The following is an 8,472-nucleotide window of genomic DNA, read 5'->3' on the forward strand; positions in this document are numbered from 1 at the left end:
AAAGAAGGAAGATGGAAAGGTAGAGGAAGACATATTGACAGAGGAAAAATTACATGAACGGAGAAAACAGAGAGAGAGAGAGAGATAAGAAAAGAAAGACGAAAAGAAAGAGAGAGAGAGAGAGAGAGAGAGAGAGTGTGTGTGTGTGTGTGTGTGTGTGTGTGTGTGTGTGTGTAGAAACAATAAAGATGTGTGTGTGTGTGTGTGTGTGTGTGTGTGTGTGTGTGTAGAAACAATAAAGATAAATGATATAAGTGGAAATGCAAAAAAGGAGAGGAAAAAAGTCAGTACAAAGGAGGAAGAGACGAGATAATGGAGGAGGAACGAAAGAGGAAGAAAATGAAATAAAAAAAATAGAAAATGAAAGTAAATTGAGTGAATAGGAATCGAATAAAAAGACATAGAATACTTGGAAACAGTTTTGTTAAGTGTCTAGTGAAAACAGCTCTCTTAAGTGGTGTGTGCTATGAGCCAGTCTATTCTTTACGTGCATAGTGTAAAAAATCAATACAAAGTCATTATAACCTAACCTAACCTAACCTAACCTAACCTAACCTAACCCAAACCAACCCAACCTAACTTAACCTAACCTAACCCAACCTAACCTCACCTCACCTCACCTAACCTCACCTCACCTCACCAAACCTCACCTAACCTAACCCAACCTAACCCAACCCAACCTAACCTAACCCAACCTAACCCAACCTAACCTAACCTAACCTAACCTAACCTAACCTAACCTAACCTAACCTAACCTAACCTAACCTAATCCTAATTTATTTCAACACAATAATCACCAACAACAAACACTTTTTTCTCCCAGTGCGGCACCAAAATACCTCAATCTGTACCTGACAACCTTGACAATCTAAGAAAATAAAGAGATAATTGTTTCAAAACTACCGTAATATAATTGAATCACCTGCCCAGTTGACCAGAAGTGGATTAATTAATTATTTATCTACAGGTAAGAGGTGGGGAAAGGTGGGGAGGGGAAGAGGTGGGAAGGGGGGAAGGTAGGGGTGGGGTAGATATGTGGTGATGGGTGCTCGTGTTTTCGTTCACCTTCCTGGAATTAATAAACGTCGACTCCAGCTGGTGTAACTTGGATAGTGCGGAAATAATATGTTTTGATTGAGCGATTTAATTTGTCAAATACATACAAACACACTTATTTCATTTCATTATCATTGGATCATAAATATAAACGGTATAACTGAACTATGACCTTTCATGATGACCTTTGACCTTAGTAGTGACCTAAAAATGTCCTTCGCACATCATGATGATCGCTAAATGGGATCCAGTATTACACCTTCACCCAACTAAGAAACTTGACGAAAAATTAAGATTCCCGAATATTTGGATAATGAAAAAAATATTTACATTGATGGTTTTCCCGACAACAAAAATCAGTATAAAGGTTAAAAGAAGGTTAGGTTAGGTTAGGTTAGGTTAGGTTAGGTTATGTCCTAATAAGCCTCACGTACATACAGCGGTCAAAACTTGACCAGTGTCACGCTCGTGTGGTAATATTATACCAACACGAATGTCAATTTTTCTCTGTTTATATTAGTAAGTTGATGGCCAGCGTATATAAAATATTCATCGCTTGATACAGCCACAAATGGAAAAGAGGGACATACTAATATTGGTGTACAGTATATATATATATATATATATATATATATATATATATATATATATATATATATATATATATATATATATATATATATATATATATATATATATATATATATATATATATATATATATCACACACTTCAACCCTCATATAAATTTAATTCAATAGATCACTTGATGAAATAACAAGTTAGTTAGACAGCAATATATTTTTATTTCTGTATTTGTAGTTTTTAGAGTAATTAATCCGGGTTTTACTTTTTATCTCGTAAACCAATATTATTACAAATACATATAACCCCGAAAATACAACCTAAACAAAATGATTTAAATACTGTAGAATTCGCGTATGATTTAGTGTATCTGTGTATTTTTTAATAGGTGTTTTATACAGTTGTTTTATACGGGTTTTAATATACAGGTACACTATACATACGGGTTACATATACAGGCGGCAATATACACGAGGTAGGTATAAGTATTCATATTTACTCTTACACAAATGTTTTATATACTCTCGCTATACACTGTCTCTATACATGTTATACTAAGCGGCAACGTGATTAATGTCTTTGCTAAAACAAACCCCCGTGTATACTGGTCCTGTGTATACTGACCCCGTGTATACTGACTCTGTGTATACTAACCTCGTGTATACTGACCCCGTGTATACTGACCCCGTGTGTACTGACTCTGTGTGTACTGACTCTGTGTATACTGACCTCATGTATACTGGCTCCGTGTACAGTGACCCCGTGTGTACTGGCCCCTGTGTACCGACCCCGTGTATACTGCATGCCACTGTGTATTCTCTAACCCCCGCCATGTGCAATAGGCCCCAGAGAACCAATGTCCGCTATGACCAACACACAACCCCCCCCCCTCACCCCCTCCTCTCCCTTCCTTTCATCCCATCTAACCCCTCCTCACCCCATCTCCCCCACCTCGCTGGTTTATTGTGGGGGGAGGGGGAGGGGGCTGGACTTTAAGCGAGTGTTTGGTGTTTTAATTAAAGGTTTATACATGTGACAAGGCTGTGTGACGGTGATATCACAGGCAGGTGGTGGTGGTGGGTGGTGGTGGTGGTGGTGGTGGTGGTGGTGGGTGGTGGTTGGTGGTGGTGGTTGGTGGTGGTGGTGGTTGGTGGTGGTGGTTGGTGGTGGTGGTAGGTGGTGGTGGTGGTGGTTGGTGGTGGTGGTTGGTGGGGGTGGTTGATGGGGGTGGGTGGTGGGGGTGGTGGTGGTTGGTAGTAGTTAGTGTCAGTTCAGTTGGTGACTTAATGGTGAGAGGTGAGTCGAGTTGAGTCTCTTCTTCACATAGACTCAGGCAGACTCATCAACGAGACTCAGTGAACTCTTACGATGAGACGACCTTGAGATTGAGAGACCATAACATCAATTAAACTTTCTCCTTTTTACCAACACACACAATAGAGTGACGCCTGAAGGACAGTCTTAACCTAACCTAACCATTATGGTCTTGTCAAGTTCACCATAGAGAAGAGAGAGAAATAAACCCATAGGCTATAATTAAATATAAAACAAACATCCATAAATTATACATAACCACATATAATTCACCAGCTTCCACGGCAATAATTTTCACGACGGTATTATAACCCGGAACTAATAACATCCACCTTTTAAAATATATCCACTTATCTCTCTGTGTGTGTTGTGTGTCCCTCTTCGTCAGCTAACAAGTTCAGGGAGGAGTGTGGTATGAGCGTCTGTCTGTCTCCAGGTGTAACGAGACAGTTTAGTATATCCGATCAGGTAGTTAATTAAAAGTGAATTCGACGATAATTGACTACAGCCTCCAGTGGTCTTTCATCTGACACGGGTAAAACTCCCTACATGGTGTGACAGGTATTCCAACCCCGCCACTGTTTATGTTGAACGAGTGCTCTATCTATCTATCTATCTATTTATCTATCTATCTATCTATTTATCTATCTATTTATTTATCTATCTATCTATCTATCTATCTATACCTATTTGCATACAAGTATACATACATATATACATACATTACATACATACATACACACACACACAGAAGCATACAGTATATATTAAATTCTTCATAGATACATACATGTGTATATATCCTAATTGTCAGTAAATCCCAGCGTCAATAATTCTGAGAGAGAGCCGAGGGGGCCAGCACACCTGCACCCTCACATGTGATAGGTAACATCTGCATAAAAGAATGATGGTCGCGGGGGGACTTAGTCATTCTACCTGCGCCACTAATGAAGGAGGTCACCTGTGTGGCGATACACAGCTCACCTGGGTAACCCAACATGTTTCTTTCATTTCTCTATCGGAAGAGAGGGGTGAGGAAGAAGGAGGGGTGGGGGGGGGAAGGAAATGGGGGAAGGAAATGGGGCTGAGAGAGGGGTGGTGCGAAGGAACGAAGGAAAGAAGAGAAGAGTTTAGATAAGGAGTAAGAGGAGGAGGAAGAAGATTAAAGTAAAGATTACCATAAACAAAACAAGACCCCCCCCCCCTCCAAAATAAAAGTCTTAAATCACTTGGTCACTATTCCATCTACACTTCACCTCCCCGGCCATCCAAAAAAAGTACCTGAGTTATCGCCCGGACAAGCAACCAACCCAAAAAGCACTCCTCTTTCGCACGCTCTTTGCACTGTCCCTGGAGACATCCCAATGGGGTCCGATCAAGCCAGTGTACAATCAAGCCATAATCAAGCCACATCCAATCCAGTCAGTGTACAATCAAGCCGGAATCCACCCAATCAAGCCAGAATCCATCCAATCAAGCCCAGCGTACAATCAAGCCAGAATCCATCCAATCAAGCCAGTGTACAATCAAGCCAAAACAAAGCGAGACATAAAGGGCATCATCTCTTGACACATATCTGGCTAGTCGTCAGCCCTTGATGATCGTTTGAGATGAGTTATGTTGTTGCTTGTGTGTGTGTGAGAGCGAGAGAGAGAGAGAGCGAGATTTTTACTTGTGATAATGGAGCCTGTGTGTGTGTGTGTGGTTTGTGTGTATGTATGTTTGTGTGTGTGTGTGGAGGAGGGTAGCAATGGAGCTAATTAATAAAAAGAGAGAACATGATGTGGACAGGTGAGAGGTAACAGGTGACAGAGGTGTGAGAGGGAAGGGAGAGGGTAGGGAAGAATGATGTGGTAGAGAGCGGAAGATGAAGAGAGAGAGAGAGGAGAATGGATAAGCAATAAGGATGGAAATTAAGAAAAAAATGGAGCAGAAAGAGAGAGAGAGAGAGAGAGAGAGAGGAATGAGGTAGAAATATAATGCAGGAGGAAAAGGTAGAGGAATGATAACAAAGATAGGAAAAGAGAGAGAGAAAGAGATAATGAAGCAGAAAGGGATTTAAAAAGAGGAGCACCATCAAAGAAAGAAAGAAAGAAAGAAAGAACTAATAAAATATCATAACGAAAGACAAACTGAAAGTGAGAGAGAAAAAAGAACAATAAAAACAGAAAGAAACAAGACAATGAGAACACAGTGATAAATCAGAGGAGGAGAGACATAAGAGGAATTACATAGGAAGATGCCTGACACTGATGGAGTCAAGATGATGGATGCTGCCTTGTGTATGATGCTGTGTTGAGAGAGAGTGAGAGAGAGAGAGAGAGAGAGAGAGAGAGAGAGCCACACCTTCCAGTCATCAAGTGAACATACAGACATTGACCAACTATAAGACTGACGTTACATCGCCTGGCGTTCATCTAAGTGATAGATGGACATCAGATCAGCTGTTGAGCGAGAGATTGCGGAGGCGGGTTATTGGACCTCCAAAATTGATGGACCAACTCTCTTCAAACAACGCCAAATTCTCTCTCTCTCTCTCTCAAGCCGTTACCAAACCGTGTCTTTCTTCACTCGTCGCCAAAGTTAATTCACCCATCGTCAAATTTTTCATTAACCAACGCCAAAGTTTTTTCAGACCGCCAAACTTTTCTTAACCAACGCCAAACTTTTCTCAACCAACGCCAAACTTTTCTCAACCAACGCCAAACTTTCTTTAATACAACCACCACCAATTTGCGTGACTACATTGTTGTTGTCAGTTGTTGTTGTTGTTGTTGATGTTAACTGCTATTGTTTTTGTCGTTTTTAGTTGTTGTAAGTTGTTGTTTTTAGTTGTTGTAAGTTGTTGTTTTTAGTTGTTGTAAGTTGTTGTTTTTAGTTGTTGTTGTTGTTGTCATAGTATTAATATTTAATCACCCAACACCCAATAATTACGACAATATGAATCTCCCTACCTCTTTCTAGCTCTGTGTGTCTGTCTCTCTCTTTCTCTTTGTGTGTCGTTCAGTCCCTCTGTGTCTGTGTCTGTGTCTTTCAGTTTCTCTGTGTGTGTGTCTTTCAGTCTCTCTGTGTGTGTCTTTCTGTCTCTTTGTGTCTCTTTCCGTGTCTCTGTCTCTCTCTTTTATCCCTGTGTCTCTCTATCTCTCTCTCTCACACTGCAGGGAATTAAACTCACATTAACGTCAACTCACACACACATTTCCGCCACTCCCCGAGATCCTGATATCCATTAAATTCCATTGAGTCACGACAAAATACGAGAGAATTAGAATTTAATGATGACATTACATTAGCCTGAAGCTTTGACAGGTTACATGCAATATATATATATATATATATATATATATATATATATATATATATATATGAGGATAAATATATGCACACACAACTGTCAGAGGTTATGTTATTTTTTGGTTAATTTGAGTAACCTTTAGGAGATGTTGGCATAGTAATATCCAAGGGCTTCAGGGTTACTTATTCACATCTCGAGGAAGTACAGTTGGGTGTGGTGTGTTCCCTGTAGATGCGAACAGTCCTGAGAGCACACGTACGCACGCACGCACACACTCATCTTTGTTTATTTAATACATTATTTCTCGTGGAAGAATTTTGAAATGATTTAATCCCTATTTACCTCGATTAATTGTGAAATGATTTTGTCTCGTTTGGTGTTGGACATAATATAAGTTAGTTGTAGTCCGTCTGTGTGGCCATCACAGCCTGCCAGCTAAAGGTCAAACACAAATAAACAAGAGAAGCCCTGTAGATGTATTTGACTTTGACAATAACCTTTGCCTGACCTCTCAACATAAAGGCAAGGCGGTGAGAGGTTTGATCTCCGTATGTTCGCCTGAGATCATCTAGAATACTTCTTTACTTACGTTTCAGTGTCTCAAGTCCACTGACCGGTCGAGACAGTACCACAACCTTAAGATTTTATTTGTGATTTACTGGACCTAAAATATAATTTATTCTTCTTGTTTTCTGTGTTGGAAGGAACTGTGTGGTGTTTTACTCTGGTTTGCCAAGTGATGGAGCGGAGACACTACAGTTCACTTCAAGATTCTCACTTTCTTTTTGATTTGTTGGTTCAGAAATGTATTAATTCTTTGCTATACTGTAACTTGTTTGTTCAGAGTTACAGGAGACTCTGTAGTCTTTGTACTTTACACATCAGTTAAATGAAGACAGATCATATATATAAATTATTAAGTTTTTGACGTCTTGAACGAAATTTCTAGTTTTTTTTACATGAGTTGCCTGTTTTTGTTAGTTAATAGCAGTCTCTACCCACATACATTCACGGGGTTTTAAACAAACCCTAAAAACATAGATCATAAATATAAGATAAGCTTTATGTTTGTCGGCTCTGACGCATCATGAATATATTGTTCCAGTTTTTATCTGTTTCTCTCCAACTTTTACAATCTATTCTGGCCGTCACTTCTCCCGTTCGACTTTTGGTGATTCTCACAAAGTTCGATCAGGGATAGAGCCTTTTGTCCGTACTGCTGTGGATATTATCGAAAACGAGGAATAATTTTTGGCTTAACTTGTTGTCCTATCATTCATAAGGTGGCCTTCGTTGGCTAATTATAACCCTTTAATTAACTCACCTGCTCCGTGTCATCTGTTAACGTATCAGAACTCGTCTAACAATTATCCAGGTGGTAGATTAAAACCTGAACGACAGACAAACAAAGGAAGTTAAACGATCATGCAGTTCTACAATACTTTCATAATGTTGGGTGAATTAGTGAGTGAAAGTCGGTGTTGCAGTGCCAATTTTTAAGGTGCCGGAGCTGTCAAAATAATTTCCGTTTCCTAAACCGTGTATATATATTCCTCTTCATCTACGCCACCACACCACACTTCACACATTAAGTTATAGTAAGCTATTAATCTATATCAATCAAGCAATCAATTTTATTTGGCATTAATAATACATATACAAAGCCGAATATAACCCTCATACAATTAATCTCTCCTTCAGATCAGTTTACATTTTATGACTTATTAATATTGTAGAAAGACTTTGATAACAGGTGCACTTGTAAACACTTAAAAAAACAATATTTCCTCTCATAAGTCTCCCTCAACCACTAACATTATCATCACTCAGGTATGTCTCCCTCAACCACAAACATCACCAGGTAAGTCTCCCTCAACCACAAACATCATCACCCAGGTAAGTCTCCCTCAACCACTAACATTATCATCACCCAGGTAAGTCTCCCTCAACCACAAACATCACCATCACCCAGGTAAGTCTCCCTCAACCACAAACATCATCACCCAGGTAAGTCTCCCTCAACCACAAACATCACCATCACCCAGGTAAGTCTCCCTCAACCACAAACATCACCCAGGTAAGTCTCCCTCAACCACTAACATCACCCAGGTAAGTCTCCTGAACCACAAACATCACCATCACCCAGGTAAGTCTCCCTCAACCACTAACATTATCATCACCCAGGTAAGTCTCCCTCAACCACTAACATCATCACCCAGGTAA

Source organism: Homarus americanus, unplaced genomic scaffold (genome assembly GCF_018991925.1).
Source record: "Homarus americanus isolate GMGI-L3 unplaced genomic scaffold, GMGI_Hamer_2.0 scaffold13464, whole genome shotgun sequence".
Taxonomy (NCBI): domain Eukaryota; kingdom Metazoa; phylum Arthropoda; class Malacostraca; order Decapoda; family Nephropidae; genus Homarus; species Homarus americanus.